The sequence below is a fragment of the Acomys russatus genome, chromosome 24, assembly GCF_903995435.1.
Source record: "Acomys russatus chromosome 24, mAcoRus1.1, whole genome shotgun sequence".
NCBI lineage: Eukaryota > Metazoa > Chordata > Mammalia > Rodentia > Muridae > Acomys > Acomys russatus.
This window is the reverse complement of record NC_067160.1, coordinates 36043585-36061141: the sequence shown is the minus strand read 5'-3', so window position 1 is coordinate 36061141 and position 17557 is coordinate 36043585. Positions and strand designations below refer to the sequence as shown.

At 36.5% G+C, this 17557-nt stretch overlaps 1 pseudogene; it reads left to right on the top strand.

The window, feature by feature from the left end:
* Positions 1-628: 628 nt before the first annotated feature.
* On the top strand, positions 629-16921 carry LOC127206969 (heterogeneous nuclear ribonucleoprotein C-like; annotated as a pseudogene).
* Positions 16922-17557: the final 636 nt, after the last annotated feature.

Sequence of the window (17557 nt, the reverse complement as noted above, 5' to 3'; positions counted from 1 at the left end):
AGGGTCCTAGAAACCTACAAGTAGAACATTATGATAGGTAGATTTGGGCGCAGGGGTCCCGCTCAAACTAAGGCACCAGCCGACGACAATACAGGTGGTAAAATTTAAACCCCTACCCAGATCCAGCCAGTGGACAGGACATTCTCCACAGTTGAGTGGAGAGTGGGGTATGACTTTCACACGAACTCTGGTGCCTCATATTTGACCATGTCCCCTAGACGGGGAGACGTGGTGGCACTCAGAGGAAGGATAGCAGGTTGCCAAGAAGAGACTTGATACCCTATGAGCATATACAGGGGGAGGTAATCCCCCTCAGGAACAGTCATAGGGAAGGGGAATAATGGGAAAATGGGAGGGAGGGAAGAATGGGAGGATACAAGGGATGGGATAACCATTGAGATGTAACAAGAATAAATTAATTTTTAAAAAAAGAACAATTAGAATATGTAGATAATTCTTGTGAAGAGACAGAGAGTGAAGGGTAGTACACTCCCTGCTCGCTATAGCCTCGGCATCTTGGCATAAACCGCAGAACGAGAGACAGGCTCTTCTCTCCTTCCGCTTGTGAGATATTTTTGATCTTCAGCTACATTTTCTACTTTTTTGAGAAACCTTATTATCAAAGGAAATGGCTAGCAATGTTACCAACAAGACAGATCCCCAAACCCTGAATCCCCATGTATTCATTGGGAATCTCAACACTCTTGTGGTCAAGAAATCTGATGTGGAGGCCATCTTTTCAAAGTGTAGCAAAATTAGGCTTTGCTCTGTGCATAAGGGGCTTGCATTCATCCAGTATGTTAATGAAGAAAATGCCTGGGATGCTGTCGCTGGAGAGGATGGCAGAATGATTGCTGGCCAGGTTTTAGATACTAACCTGGCTGCAGAGCCATAAGTGAATCGAGGAAAAGCAGGTGTGAAACCATCTGCAGTGGAAATGTATGGTTCCTCATGTGACTTGGACTGTGACTTTCAACGAGAATTATGACAAGATGGACAGTTAACCAGCATGTGGTCCTCGTCCTCCTCCTCCTCCTCCTCCTATTGCTCGAGCTGTGGTGCCTTCTAAACTCCAGAATTTGTTGGGAAACACCTCACAAAGGGGCAAAAATGGATTCAATTTGAAGAATGGGCAAGTGGGATCTTCTCCTAAGACTGGAAAGGTGAGAGGCGATGACCTTCAGGCTATTAAAAAGGAGTTGACTCAGATAAAACAAAAAGTGGATTCTCTGCTGGAAACCCTGGGGGTAGAAATTGAAAAAGAACAAAGCAAACAAGCAGACTTGTCCTTCTCATCCCCAATAGAGATGAAGAACGAAAATTCTTCAGATGAAGTCTGAGGAATTGCAGAGCAGCACCTCTGTAAAGAAGGATGCGACTAATGAGAAGATGGAGTCTGAGGCAGACGCAGATGACTCTGCTGAGGAGGGTGACCTGCTGCATGGTGACAATAGTGAGGATGGGGCATGACCAGCTGAACTTGATCAAGGATGATGAGAAAGGCTGAGGAAGGAGAGGATATCAGAGGCAGCGCCAGTGGGGAAGATGGCTTTTTTTTCCATTTTATTAATTTATTCATATTACATCTCGATTGTTAGCCCTTCCCCTGTTTCCTCCCATTCTTCCCTCCCTCCCACTTCCCCCCTTCTCCCCTCCCCTATCTCTGTGATAATCTCTTGTTATGCAGGGAGTACAGTTCTTCCCATTCGTATGAATTTAGTAGTTACTTCCCTAACTGCAGAGGCATCTCATTTACATGGAACCCTGAGGGCAGCTTTGCACTAGAGGTGTGTGTTTTTCCTTACATGAGTGGGGCTGTGTAACATGAATGTAGCCATGTGTCTTTGTGTCTGGAATTTGACATGTCAAATGCATCCTACAGGAAAACAATGTAATAGTCTTGATATTTGTTTTCGAAATTTAATAACGTAGGTTATTTTTGTGAACAGAATGATGGTTGGAATATTTTTCTCAAAATAAACAATTCCTTATTAAACCAGAAATTTGAATGAAAGAAAAAATAGAATATATAGGTAGAAATCTTTAGTTTTATAGAGCAGATTAAGACAGACCAATTGACCTCAGCTATAGTATTCGTCAGCTGTGTGGCCTTGTGAAAAGTGTTAATTCTCTTTCACCCCAATTTATTTCGCTTTAAAATTTGAGTAGTTGTGCAATTTTGAGGATTAAATATGATAGTAAAATAGTAATAGCTTCAGTATTTAACAGTTGCCTAACGCATAATTCAATCAATAGATGTTATCATTTTTCTATTTCTGTGATGTGATGAACAATAGTTTTTCTTATGAGCTCAGCTCTTATAATGAATAATTTATTTTACATTATATGTCTATTGTACTGCTTAATTTGCTCACATTAAAATATCTCAATAGGAATCTTAAAACTTATATTTTTAAATTTAGAAATACAGTTTATTGAAAACTCACTATTGAAAATACATTATGCCAGTAGTTGTTTTCCTGAGTCTCAGGCAAACTGTATACATTCCTAGTTTTATCGGGGACTTTAGGATGTAAATAAACTTTATCTTTATAGTAACTACTATTATTTGAAAAAACATTCCATTCATAGGTAAAAATAATTAGTGAAATCATGTGTTTCTTAGGTAACTGTAAGAAACTATCACAAACATGGTGGCCTAAAATTGCAAAAACTATTCTTCCACAGTTCTGTAAGTTTTAGGCACCAAATGGAGTAATCAGGGAGTATGTATGAGTGTGAGTGTGTGTGTGTGTGTGTGTGTGTGTGTGTGTGTGTGTGTGTGTGTGTGTGTGTGTGTGTTCCTGTGATCAGTGTATGTGGAGACTAGAGCTTAACACTGGATATTTTCCATGATAGTCTGCACCTTATATTTTGAAACAGGGTTCCCATTGAACCTGAAACTCAGTGATTTGGCTAGGCTCATTGGCCAGTGAGCTCCAGCAATTTACCTGTCCCTGTCCCCCTGCCCCAGTTATAGGGTGACACACTGGTGCACCACACACAGATGGTACATGGATTCTGGGCATCCAAATTCACATTGTGCACCTGGAACCTCACTGATCTCCCTCTACAGCCCACTTCTCCCTTTCTTTCTAGACACAGTCACATTAGCTTAGCGTCTACAGATAATGTGGGAAGGAAATTTCTTACCTTGACTACATCTGCAAAAACCACAGTATGTCCTAATAAGATCACATCCAGAGATACTGGGGACTAGGGTATAAGCCAACCTTTTAGAGGCACATAATTCAATTATATCTCTGTATTCTGCCTTTAATTGGATATAAAGTTAAAGAAAAAAAATTTATTCTGTTCAGCTTCTGAAAAGCTGTTGGATTTGTGATGTGGCATGTTCTGTGGAAAGATGTGTTTATTTTACTTATGAACAGCTCTGTAACCATTTCTTTGGACCTCACTATCCTGTCTGTAGCTCTACTGTCTGAATTTATGGAGCAGTAGCTATCACTCTTGGTTTACTTTTGATAAGTTCAATGATATGCTTATAGAGATTTGTAGTCTAAGATTACATGTTGTTCATTTGTGTTTGTTTGTTGTCTGCTTGCTTTCTAAAGAGAGAAAGAAAACTTGGGAATTGATGGGTTGGGGAGGATAATGGAGGAGAAGGACTAAGGAAAACCATGGTCAAAATATATTGTATGAAAAAAAATAATTTTTTTGACCCATATACCTCTTTACATGAAGTATTGATTTATGGATGATATAATTCCATCACAACAGGCATTGTATTTAATATTCAATATAATATTTAATCACAACCATTAAATATAATAGTGACCCTATAAAGTATTAAAATTTGATCAAATTTATTAGGTTTTACACTGATTTTCTGGTTCTGAAAACAGTCCATTTTGCTCGTAGACCACCTATCACTAGTGTAATATTGGTATAATCAGAGATCACACAGTATATGTTTTACTGAAGTGTAGAAAGCTTCTAAAAGCAAATTGAGAAGATGTGTTATTAACAAAATAGATTTTTGGCAACTCCATTTTTCATATGTTGTTTTCATATTTTTTTAAAAATAGATTTTTTTCATACTATATATCCTAATTATGGTTTCCTCTCCCCTGCTCCTCCTACTTCTTTCCCACCTCTTCAACCCTCTGGATCTCCCCTCTCTCTGTCTCTCACTGGAAAAGAACAGGCTTCTAAGAGATAGCAACCAAACATGATCAGAAAAAGTATCCTAATGTGAAGCAAAAAGTTGGACACTTCTGTAGGAGGAAAATACTCCCAAGAGTCAGAGTCCCACTTTTTCTCAGTCAGAAGTCCATGAAAATGCTAAGCTAATAGCTATAGTATATACATGGAGGACCAGAGGACCAGATGTAGCCCTGTGTAGGCCCTGTGCTTGTTGCATCAGTCTCTGGAAGCTCATTTGCACCTTGCATGGTTGTTCACAGGGCCTTGTTCTCCTGGTGTCCTCTATCCCCTCAGGCTCTTAAGGTTTTTCCACCTTCTTCTGTGGGACTCCCTGAGCTTGAGGGGACAGATTTGATGGAAACCCCCAATTTAGACTCTTTCACTTCATAATATCTGGTTGTGGGCCACTACATCTTTCTCATCTGCTGCTGGAGAAGCCTTCTGGTGATGATCAGATAAGGTACTTATGAGTATAGAAGAATATTATTAGAAATCATTTTATTAAGGTTTTTAGAGCGGTGGTGTTTAGTTTCACACTAGATCTATGAGCTGTCCAGTCTCTGGTTCTTGGTTACCAAAAATGGTGTCGGGCATGGGCTCCCTCTTGTGCAGTGGTGGGCCTTTGATTAAGTCAAACATTGGCATGCCACTCCCACACCTGCTGTGTTGCCTTTGCTCTAGCATATTTTACAGGAAGGAAAGATTGTAGGTTAAAGGGTTTGTGGCTGGATTGGTGTTCCCATGCCTCTTTTGATAATCTGCAGAGTGCTTTCCTGTACCAAAGAGACTAGGATGTAGGAGTGAGGGCTCCATGTAGGAGGCAGCTAGACTTGATCATGTTCAGGGACTGGTTCTGGTATTGTCCTTGGCAATGGGGCCCTGCTGTCAGTTTGTGGAGAGCAGCCTATTTGTCTTAACAAAAATAAATGAATAATTTTCTTCTTAAAATGTATATTTTAGTGCTAAAAAAAAGAAAAATAGAATTGCCTCCAGGTAATATAGCATTTGTGTTTATAATTGCCTTGGTTATTTTCCTTGGTAAATAAACTGATAGGACTTGAGAGATGGCTCAGCATTTAGGAACACTCACTCATTTTGCACAGGACCTGCATTTGATTCCCAGTGCCAGCCATCATAGGTGCTAACAATGGTTTATAGCTCCATTTCCAAACTGTCTGGCCTTCTTTGGCCTCCAAAGGCGAGGAATGCATATGGTGCACAGACGAAGAAGCAGACAAAACACTAATATTCACAAGATAGAACTAAATAAACCTTGGAAATAAAAGAACTGATGTAATGTTTCCTTTGCTGTACTATGTAATACATGGCTTTTTTTTTTTCATAAGTAGAAAGGAAAAAAATCATTAAATTGAAATTTAGAATAACATTTTTATTTGAGCTTTTAAATACAATGAGTGAGCAGGTGTGTTATGTATTTTAACATAAGTCATATTGCTTGTTCTAGTAAATCACTAGGACATGCTCATCGCTCCGCCCTTTCCTCATGCCCATGGGACCCTGCACTGTCATAGAGATTGTGCAGCATTCTAAGGAAAGGATTTTGTGTGTATTTTCTTCCTTTGAAGTTTCAAAAAGGAGAGGGATGTGAACCATCAAAATCTGTTCAGAGGTTCTTCTGGTTTTCTGTTCTTATGTAAAACATAGGAAATAGCCAAAACACAGATAACGTGTGCCTCAAGTCACTCTTTGCATGTGGTGGACACTCCACAGAAGTGTTCTGAATTGAAAGATGAGTATTACAAGAAACACATTGACTTGTAGACAACATTTAAAGGGAATGTTCTATAAAAACTGAGACAATTCTGAAGCCAACTGAGTGATAACACCTTTCATGCTGAGGACTTCCTTAGAGTTGTATAAAGCAAGCTGGGGAATTTGTCGGTTTTGACAGCGAGATAGCTTCATTATTTCCTAGAACTTTGTAGTCAGATTTGGGTGTTAGGCTTTGCTTTGTATTTGATTTTCTGAAGGATTGTTGAAACTGGGAGAGGAAGGGTAGACAAATAGTGTGTCATCATATCCTTAAGCACTCAAACATTATGGCCCTACTTGTAGAGTTTAAACTTAATTCTTCCATTATTAGCCTTGTGACATTATTTATTTAATCTACATAATAAAATCTTTTAGAAATAGATATCATAGAATAGTTTTTTAATAATAAAAAATTTTATAACAATAAAAATAAAATATTAGAGATATGCTAATCTAGTTAGGAAAGTTCAAACTTAAAAATAAAGGGTTGGTAGCAATAAACAGAAAACAAGAGGGATTTTTATATCCATAGCAAAACTATATTCTGCCATCCTGAGACTCACAGCCAAATTTTGGGGTGGATCATATGGAGTCTTAAGAAAGAATTGGGGTTTAGACAGACCTGGAGAGGACTGGAGCTCTGCAAGGAGACCAGTGGAGCCAACAAGTCTGGGCCCAGGGGTTCCTGCAGAGACATATGCACCAAACAAAGACCATGCATGCTGAGGACCTAGAACCCCTTCTCAGATTTAGTCTATAGGTAACAGAGTCTTCTTGTGGGTCTCCTAATACAGGGAGTAGGGGCTACTACTAACATGGACTCTGGTTTCCACTTGTTAATCACTTGCCCCTGGCAGGGTGGCCTTACCAGGCCACAGAGGAAGAGGATGCAGGTAGTCCAGATGAGACTTGATAGACTGGGGTCAGTTCACAAGTGGAGGACTCCCCCTTTGTGAAGACTAGGGGAGGGGAAAGGGGGCATGAGGAAGGTAAAAGGAACAGGGAAGAGACAAAGGAGGGTGATACAATTGGGATGTAAGTGAATATTTTGTGTGTGTGTGTGTGTCCGTCCGTGTGTGTGTGTCCTGCCTTACTATTGACAGTCTAGGGAAACCATTATAAATTGTACTTTCTATGTCTACATTCCAAAAGTAAGCATAGGAAACACAATACATGCCATAGCTGAAAGATTTGTTATCAGTAGGATTTTCCTATTAAAGGTAATTTACCATTTCCTAGTCATGGGGGTGATTGAGGGACATGATGGAGGTAATCCCTATACTACCATGGCACAAAACCGCTTAAATGAAGCCATCATATTTTCTGTATACATGTATTGCTGTTCTGATGCACCTCACACTTCATGACCCTTGGAGATTAAAGTTCTTGGCAGCTTTATATACAGGGTGCAACCTGCTGTAAACTGAATAAGACTAATGACAGGTCCTAAGGCTGCTCACTACCGTCCCTTGCTGTATGACTCATTTACACAACACATTTGCTTTAATGCAGATGTTGCCTATTAATAAGCCAGACTCAGAGGGCAGAGGGAGCAACTTTCTGTAAGAAATGTTACTGTGGATAGAAGCAACACCCATAAGGGAGGTCTCAGTTTGATGAGCATTAGAGTGTAGGAGTTGGTTCTTCTAGAGACCCAGAGTAAAGAAGAGAGGTAGGTCCTAAAGAAGAATGGTTCTGACGATAGAGATGTAAACACCATAACTACTATACTCTTCCCTCTGTATTTCAAAAGCTAAGGACAGGAAAATAAGTTCCCAGGTAAATATTAGCTATTTATTTAACTTAACTTACTACAGAGTCTTACTGGAGTTCTAGCAAGCAACTCATTTTTTAAACATATTTTTAACAGTAAATGGAATTCAACAGGGAGCATCTACAGTGAGAGAAGAGGAGCAGTCACTGAACTCAACAGGCATTGTCTCACAGAAGTAGCATGCTTTTAGGGCTATGGGTTCTTCAGAAAAATGTTTCTGTTAGGCTTAACTTTTAAATTCCAAAAACAACTCATACATTTGGATTAAAAATGAAAAAGAAAAATAGAAAAGGATAAAAGTTGATTTTACTGTGACGCACGTCTCCTGTGTTCTGTATGATCTCAGAAATAATCTGTACAGCTCATCTCCAATCTGCCAGAAGGCTGAAGATGATGCTCCAATGTTAGAAAGAGTTTTGGGTGGCTGTTCAGGCAGGAAACTGTCGCGATGTCGTTTTTTTCATTTGGGAAGCTGCTAACCTGCATTTCAGGTTCACTCAGGAATTTTAAGTTTTATTCCTTCTCAGTCTCTTGAGGGGTGTTGAAGACCAGATAGTTTAGTTTTACAATCAAGTTTAGTTAGGGGATAAGATCTTTTTAGATCAAGATAAAGGATTTAAGTTAATAGAGATGAGATGTGATAAATATTTAATTTCATTCAGAAATTTAGACCCAACAAGACAGGAAAGATGTTTACTTCAAGTTTGACAAACATAAATAGCCAAATCACTATGAATGTAACATTTATAGAACTCATGATTGTCACATGGTTCTCCCTGCTGTATGTTGTTTGTTTTATGTATGTGTAATAAAATAAATGTATATGAAAAAAACTTACATTTAGACAATTAGTAACTAGAATATGAGCAAGGTAGCTTCAGCGACATAAACATAATATCTCAGAGTGTTGTAAATACTACATCTCCTCTAACCTGCAGGGAAATAATCAAGATTATATCTTGCAGAGGGCCCTGGGTACTATTAGCCCCAAACTGATTATAATCTAAATACTTATTTTACAAATAACACAATAAGCCCCAGCTCATGCATGGTAAAATCTTCAAACACCTAGCAAGCACTGTTTCACAGGTGCAGGAAGCACGAAGGGTAAGTGATTATTTGCTTCAAGGTACCACACTGCTAGCAAGGGTCACAGAGTAAGCCAAAAGCTCTGTGAGGGTTGCAGTGAGCAGTAATTTGGCTAAGTAAAGTCCTTGCAGCAAATGGCTACTTTGTAAAATTGCTAGGGTTGTGTTAGAATTCTCAGTAACTTCCGTTTTCAACAACCAGAACATATGTGATAAGTATAACAAAATGGACTTTCCTCATGAAAGTAACAAATGGATTGATGAGCTGGGCCAAAATGTTTGATGGCTGAAAACGACTGAGTTGTTGTTCAAATATTCTAGGGTTAAAAGACCCTTTTATGTATTCTTAGTCTCCAGTTCATTGGCTGTTTTCTCTCCCTCTCCAATGTTTTTAAAGCCCATGTAGTCATTTTTTCCATTCTATTTTATTTTTTTTAATTTCATAATTTCCATAATTCATTCACGTGGTAAGATATATGTGGTATAAATTTACCACATTAGCCATTCTTAAGTGCTCTTGATTTTTTCTTATTTTTTCTTCCCTGCTGATGATAATTTTCCTGGGTAATGGCTGCTTAAAGTATTTCTGTTAGTAATCTCATTATTTTCTATCAGCTGCTTTTTGGTAAACCTTGGGTTGCTTTCTTATTCTGATCATGTCTAGGAATTTCTGTCTTACGTATTGGATGTAGATGGCTTACTTTTTAAACTAAATTTTGTTATCTTCCACCAAAAGTAGTTCTTGTTTTAACTAGTGGAGTCACTAGCTTATTTAACGTCACCTAATGAAGCCTTACTTTTATGTTTAAAAAGAAATAGATCAATTTATGCTCTGCCTTGATCCTAGAATGACTCCTGTGGTGAACCTTTAAAGACCTTTGTTTACCAAGTAGCTTTGGTTAGGTGAAATTCAGACTTCAAATTTTTGCCTCATGCAAGGACAGCTGCTATTTTTGGTGTCTGTCATGATGTTACTTTCCAACGGGTTCTGGTCACCTTTCCTAAGCAGTGCACACATCTATGTATCACATATGGTCACAGCTGCCCTATTCCCGTCTCTTGGCTTCCTGTTCTTGTTGAGATCTTTAACCTTCCATGGTGTGTGCGTGTGTCCAGCCATTTTCATCATTTTCACCTCCCATGGTGTGTGTGTGTGTGTGTGTGTGTGTGTGTGTGTGTGTGTGTGTGTGTGTGTGTGTCCCCAGTCATTTTCATCATTTTCACCTTCCATGGTGTGTGCGTGTGTCCAGCCATTTTCATCATTTTCACCTTCCATGGTGTGTGCGTGTGTCCAGTCATTTTCATTAAGGTTGAAAGCACACATTTTACCCACTGGTATTCTCTCTTTCTGCTCTCAGTCTATTTAGTTTGGGGTAATCACCAAGATATCCTCAAGAGTGCTTTGTTTTGTTTTGCATTTTCCAGAATTTTTACTTAGTTTTTTATTGTTATTACTAGAAGAAATATTGTGGCTTAATTAACTCCATTATTATCAGAATTGGCATCCTTGGGTCTTTTTTTCTTTTTACCTGTTTACTTCATGCATCTGTTCTCACTTCAAAATATGTGTAGTCAGTTAGGTCTAACTTTGAATCCTGACTCTACTGTTTATTACTTATGGATTTCTGATCATTAGTGTCCCCTGTTTATAACAAAAATAATCATTTGTACTTTTAGAGTTTCCTTTAGACATTAAAGGCGAAGGGTATATGTAAAACATGGGCATAGGATCTGGAATGCAGTTGTCACTTATAAATGCCACTTCCCTTTATGCCATAATTACCTTGTGGTGGGAAGGTTGGATATCAACATGTAGGACAACTTACCCAGGACTGTGCTTCTGGGTATCCCTAAGACAGATGAGTTAGCTGATCCTATGAGGCGAGTCTATCCCTCCACTTGTTCTAGTTTGAGCAAATTCTATGTGGGGAAAAACTGCTTGATCGTCATTTGGAGAAGCAGCATTGTAAGAAACGTTAACCGCTGTGCCAGAGTTCTGAGCAACGTTCTTTTCAATTCTGAATGCTAGGACTGGACTTTTCCTGTCAACTATGAATGAGTCTATTGAAATTTTTGGCTTTCAAGATAGTTGGACTGTTCAGTAAGAATTGTCTGATTTAGTCATTGTACATGATTTGTATATACAGTCTTATTTTTTAAAGACTCTTAAAAGACCCAGGATGTGTGGAATGAGCTATTCTATCCTTAAGAGTTTAGTTGTGACTCAAAACTGAATGATTTGTATCCTGAGCAAACTTGTTATATCAAAAATTGTTTATTAAATGGGCTTTTCTGTGAATCGTTAACATCTGTGTTTGACCAGTCCGTTAGAACTATGATATGAATGTGTATTTCTGTTGGTTTGTGTCATATTAAGCTGTATACTAAGATATTGTATGTGGTTTCAAAAACATTTTTCTATTGTAGAAGCAATTTCATGCTGACGATAAAAAGGGAAACTGGTTGAAGTTGCATTAGCCCTGACTCTGGTAAACATTTCACAGTTGCTATTCACATTCATGCGTGTTCACATAGAAGCCCATCCATCATGCAAACCTACAGTCAGAGTCTGGTCTCCAGTGCGCGGCATGACTTTCCACACACACCACCAAGAAAAGAGAATGGGCAGGAGCATTTCAGATTAAATTCTGTCCTTTCCAACTGATTTTACTGTTGTGGAAGAATCAAAATGCAATGTCATGTGAGGAAGTAAAATAATTCTTGTCAGGGTGTGGTTTTATACAAATCAAATGCTCATATATTTCTATAATCACTGTAGCACAGAGAAAAAATATTTTAAGTAATTTGTACATTTTAAGATGAATTATCTTTATCCTTACATAGTCACATACACTAATTGGAATTATGGAAAGCTATATTATAAAGATTACCTAAAATTGATTCAAAAAGTTAACAGCCTGTTTGCATAGCACATGAGAGTAACAAATTTAGTATTTTATGTAAATATAAAGCATATTTAATATTTTTATGAAAGTTGAGCATTTTCTTAAAGTTGAACTAAAATAAAATGTTTGCAATTATAAAACAGCTTGAGTATTTGTATATTTTTAATTATAGGATAATTGGCAGAAGAGTTGAATATAAATTTTATTTAAATCCTCAGCTAAAATGTTCAGTTTATTCACACAAGCAATTTTTGATAATGTTTACTAGGACTTTTTTTTTTTTTTTTTTTTTTATGAAGCTGAAGTTGTTGTGCCACATGTGAATTTCCAGCACATAGGAGGCAAAGGCAGGCAGATATCTGAGTTCCAGGCCGGACAGAACTTCATTATAAGACTCTGTCTCAGAGGAAAAAAGAAGAACTTGTTATTAACAAAGTAACAACTAGACAGTTTTAGGATTGCCATAAATTAGTCTCATCTGACATTACCCAAAGAAGTGTGAGGTTTTATAGAACAAACAAAAGCACATAGGTATATGCAGAGTAGGGTAACATTGAAGTATATATCTCAACACAAGCACATAGGTATATGCAGAGTAAAGGAACATTGAAAGTATAGACCTCAACACAAATATGGCCAAGAAGAATGCCGAAACATACCAGCTTTTAATTATATATCAGAATAACAGATGTTATCTTTAGAGAGCCTACTGTCATTGTGTATATTAGACACGTGTTTAAAGTAGGAGTGAATATTCTCTCGTATCTGGAAATGGAGGGCATGCTGTTGTATACTGTGAGTCCTCATATACTATATGAATAGTCTCTATAGGTAAGCCAGTTATTTTAGAGTTATTTTGATTTTGTTTCAGTTCTACCATTTTGTAACCCTAAGTAAAATATTTCTCAATTTTAATTCCATACTTCACCTATAAAACATAGTAGTAATATTTCTCTGATTAGTTTCCTGTGAAGAGTGAATGAGATTATGAAAGGCCTATGTTTGTATAGTGTCTGTAACAGTTAGGTTACAAAACATGGTTTTAGTAACTATTCCTATTGCTATTTCTTTTACTAAGAAAGTATGGGTGAAAATAGATTTTTATGACACATTAATAGTAAAATTATAATACTGAATTTACCTGAGAGTAAATAGAAGAATTTTTATACCCAACAGTAAATGGAAAGTATTTAATATTACTTCTTTTTATTAAGCAAAAATGTGTTGTGATTCATAATAAAATTAATTTTGTGTTTAATTTCATACTTGGGCATAATGTCTTTAGAACCTGAAAACAGAGACATTTAGGAATTATTATTTACTCTTTGTTAATTTGTGTATCAGTTATTTATTCGTTCTTAAAAAGTATTGTGGGTAGGCACATATAATAGAATACTAAAAGACTGGCAAATGGTTTATCCTCTAGAATTCTGTATGTGTTGTAGTCATTTATACCAGCCTATATGTACAGTCCCAGCACTTCAGAGATAGTTTACAGGTGCGTAGCAATGACATGAACATACAAGTAGATGTCCCAGGAAAGACAGTACCTTTATATGACTACAGGAATCATTGGCAGGGTTCCATTAGACTTAGAAAGTTATATGGCCCACCTTCATGGAAACCATGTTACTCTTGTATGTGGAAGATAAATGTTAGAACTTGCTTCATGATATAATGACGCTCTCGGTTCAAATATATAGCAAAAGTCAGATCACAAACATATGTGGTAATATCGAGGCTCACTCATTTTTACATTTGAAAAAAGAAATCACATTTTCCTTGTCTGTGGAATGTTCTGAAACCTAGGACCACAATGTCTGTGTTGTCTGTTATCTTTCCCTCGACTGATACCCTATTTCTAACTATAAAGAACTTCCTTGGAGAACATAGTCTACTAAACTCAGATTTTTTTTTCAACTGATACAAAACACTTGCACATAATGATAAATTGTTGACACATTTTTACGTTGTATAATAATTAAATTAAAGTAATTAAAATATCTCTCACTTCAGACAACATTTCCTATTTATGGTAAAAAGCATTCAAATTACTCTCTCCTCTTTATGTTTAAGTCTACAGTACAGTATTACTAACTTAGCAAGTTACATAGGCAACATTATTGGACCTGTGTGTAACTGTTCTCACTTGACATCTAACTGCTCAATGGGCCACAAGAATGTTTCCCTCTATGAAACTGTAACTCTGTACTCATTGATTTAAAAATGTCCCTTCTTCCCTACCTACTATTCTGTTTTCTACCTGTGTGGTTTGCCTCCTTTACAGTCCATACAAGTAAGTCTATGCAGAATTACTCTTTTTGTGTTGATTAATTTCACTTAATATAATCTCCTGTAAATTTATCCCTGATGTTGAAATGACAAGATTTCATTCTCTTTGGAGCTTAATAGCATTCCATTCTGTGTGTGTGTGTGTGTGTGCCACATTTTTTATAACTTCTTTTATTTATGGACAGTTGTACTTTCAGTACCTTGGTTATTAGGAATAATGCTTCAATAAATATAAAGAAACATTTGCTCTGTGTGCTGATTTCATTTTCTTTTAGTATATATTCAGTAGGGGAATTTATGCTGTATGGTAGCTTTATTCTAAATTTTGAGACATCTCCTTATCCTCTTCTATAATAGTTTTACTCATTTGCAGTCTCACATATGCTATTTGAGAGTACGCTTTTCTCCACATTCTTCTAGCACTTGCTATTTTCCATCTTTGCAGTACAAGCGATGATTTCACTTTTTTGAGAACTTCAAATACATGAGTAATGTATTTATACCTATCTGTCCCCCCTCTCAATTCCTGCCTTATCCCCTCCTCGTCCTCTGAAACTCATGACTTTCTCTTCACGTATTCTTGTGTGTGTGTGTGTGTGTGTGTGTATAAACATTACCTGATGAATCCATTTATTGTTGATCATATGTATATATGTTTAAGACTGACCACTTGGGATTAGATGATTCTTCCCGTAGAGTCTTCCTGAGGTAAAACTAATTGTGCCTCTCAGCAACCATTGATTTTCTGTAACTCTTTATCAAAGAGTAGGAACTTTTGTTACCTGCTTATAGCTCTTTATTTAAAGTGGGAACTTTCCCACAGTGTATGGTTTTTTGACCCTTTGTCAAAAATTAGATGGCTGTAGTTATAAGTGCTCATATTTGGATCTTCTATTTTATTCAATTGATCTGTCTGATTTGTTCTAGTGCCATATTATTTTCATTACAAGTGTTCTGTGTCTCAAATCAGCAATAATAATCCCTCCTGGATTCTTTTTGCTCTGGAGTGCTTTAGCTTTCCAAGGGTTTTGGTGGCCCAGTGAATTTTAGGATGTTTCTTCTACTGTGAAAAACGTTGTGGATATTTTTGATTGGGATTACATTGAATTTATTCTTGCTTTTCATAGGGTGGTAATTTTAACAATATACTGCTAATCCATAAACATGGGATGTCTTTCTCTTTTATTGTGCCTTATAAAATCTCTTTCTTTCAATTTTTGAAGTTTTCACTGGGTTTTTGGGTTTTTGTTTTGTTTTGTTTTTTGCCTCCTTGGTATGTTTATTCCAAGATATGTCATTGTCTTTGATACTATTGTAAATGCAAGTGTGCCTACAACTTCTTTTTCAGTGTGTTTGTCCATGCTGTGTAAAACATCTGCAGATGTGGGGCTTGGTGGCACACCTTTAATCCTAGCACTCAGGGAGACAGAGGTAGGAGTATCTCTGTGAGTTAAAGGCCAGCCTGGTCTACAAAGAGATTCCAGGACAGCCAAGGTTACACAGAGAAACCATATCTCATAAAATAAAAACCAACAAAAAGGCTACTGGTTTTCTGTAAATTCGTGTACCTGGAATTGCTAATTGTTTCTGGAAGTTTGCTGGTCAAATTTTGGAAGTCTTAGATGTATGATATAGCATCTGCAAATAAGATAATTAGATTTCTTCTTTTTCTTTTTATATCCCATTAATTTCATCTGTTGCAAAAAAAATTTTTCATCTGTTGTCTTATTGCTCCCACTGGGGTTTTCAGTATTATGTTGAAAAGGAATGAGAATAGTGGGAAGTTCTATCTCATTCCAGATTTTAATGAGTTTTTTTAAGGTTTTATCTGTTTAGAATATTGTTGGCTATCAGTTTGTCATATATACCCTTTATTATGTTGAGACATATTCCCTCCAGCCTTACTCTCACTATAACTTTTATCATCAAAGCACTTGGACTTTCTCAAAGGCATTTTCTGCATCTATTGAAATGATCATTTGATTGTTTTTCCATAAAGTCCATTTCTATGACTTATTATATTTATTGACTTACATATGTTGAACCAACTTTCCATTTCTGAAATAAATCCAATGTGATCATGGTGGACAATCTTCTTGATATGTGCATGTACTCAGATTACTAGCATTTTATTGAGAATTTTTCATCTATTTTATCTGGGATACCTGTCTGTAATTTTGAGTTCTTGTGTTTTGCCTTTACCTGGTTGGCTAGTGGAGTAGCATTGGCTTCATAGAACAAGTTTGGAGTGTTTCTTGTGTTTCTGTTTTGGTTTGGTTTTGATTTTTCTGTTTTGTTTTTGTTTTTAATAGTTTAAACAAGGATTGGTTATAGTTATTCTTAAACAGTCTGGTAAAATCCTGCTGAGAATCTGTCTGGGCATTAAGTGTTTTGGTTGTTTTATTTTTTTGGCCAGATGTATTTTCATTTCTTTTTAAATCATCTCTGTTATAGATCTCTTTAAGTTGTGCTCTCCTAAATTTAACTTTAGTAATTGAATCAAGAAATTCTTCATTTCTGTCAGATTTTCCAACCTAATGAAAAAATAAATCTTTTTAAGATTTACCTTACAGTATTGTGATAATATTTGGTGTGTGTGGTAATATTCTTTGCTTTTTTTCTGCTTCTTTTAATTTGAATCCTCTTTTTTTTTTTTTTTTTTTTTTTTTTTTTGGTTAGTTGGGCCAAGGGATATCTTGTATATTAACCAGCTCCTAGATTTATTGATTCTTTGTGTGGGCTTGTTTGTTTGTTTCTAGTTTATTAATTTCTGCCTTGACATTTTTCTTCCTTGTTATCTCCTGGGATTGGGTTTGCTCTTATTTTTTTTCCAAATTCTTGAGTTGCATCATTAAGTCATGTATTTATGCTCTTTCCGTTTTTTTAATACAGGTACCTGTGGCTGTAAACATTCCTGGTAGAACTGCTTTTACTGTGTCTCAGAAGTTCTGTTGCCTGTGGTTTCAATATTAATTAAACTTAGGAAAATCGTTTCTTCTTTAACCCAGTCCTCATCAGTAATGAGTTGTTTAATCTTCATGCATTTATAAGCTCAGTAGAGTCTTCTTTTCTATTGATTTTAAGTTTTATTGCCAAATGGTCCGATGAGGTATCTGGGGTTACTTCAATTTTCTGTATTTGCTAGATTATTTTGTCCCACATGTGCTGTATTTTAAAGAAGTGCCCATGCTCCGAAGAGTAAGATACATATTCTTTAGCATATAGGTGCAGGTACCTGTGAGGTCTGTTTGGTGTGTGATGTCGTTTAATTCTCATTACTCAGTTTATTTTTTCACCCTATGACCTATCTATTGTAGGAAGTGGGGTATTGAAATTGCCTACTAGTACTGTGTGTGATAATCAGTATCTTTAATTTCATTAGTATGCATTTCATAAAATTGGGTGCACCAGATTTGTTGCATATTATGCTTAGTATTGTGATGTTTTCCTGATTAGCTGATTCCTTGATTAGGGTAAAGTTTCATTCTTTTTCTTTTCTAGTTAGTTGTAGTTTGAATTCTGCTTTATCAGATATTAGGATGTCAGCACCGGCTTCT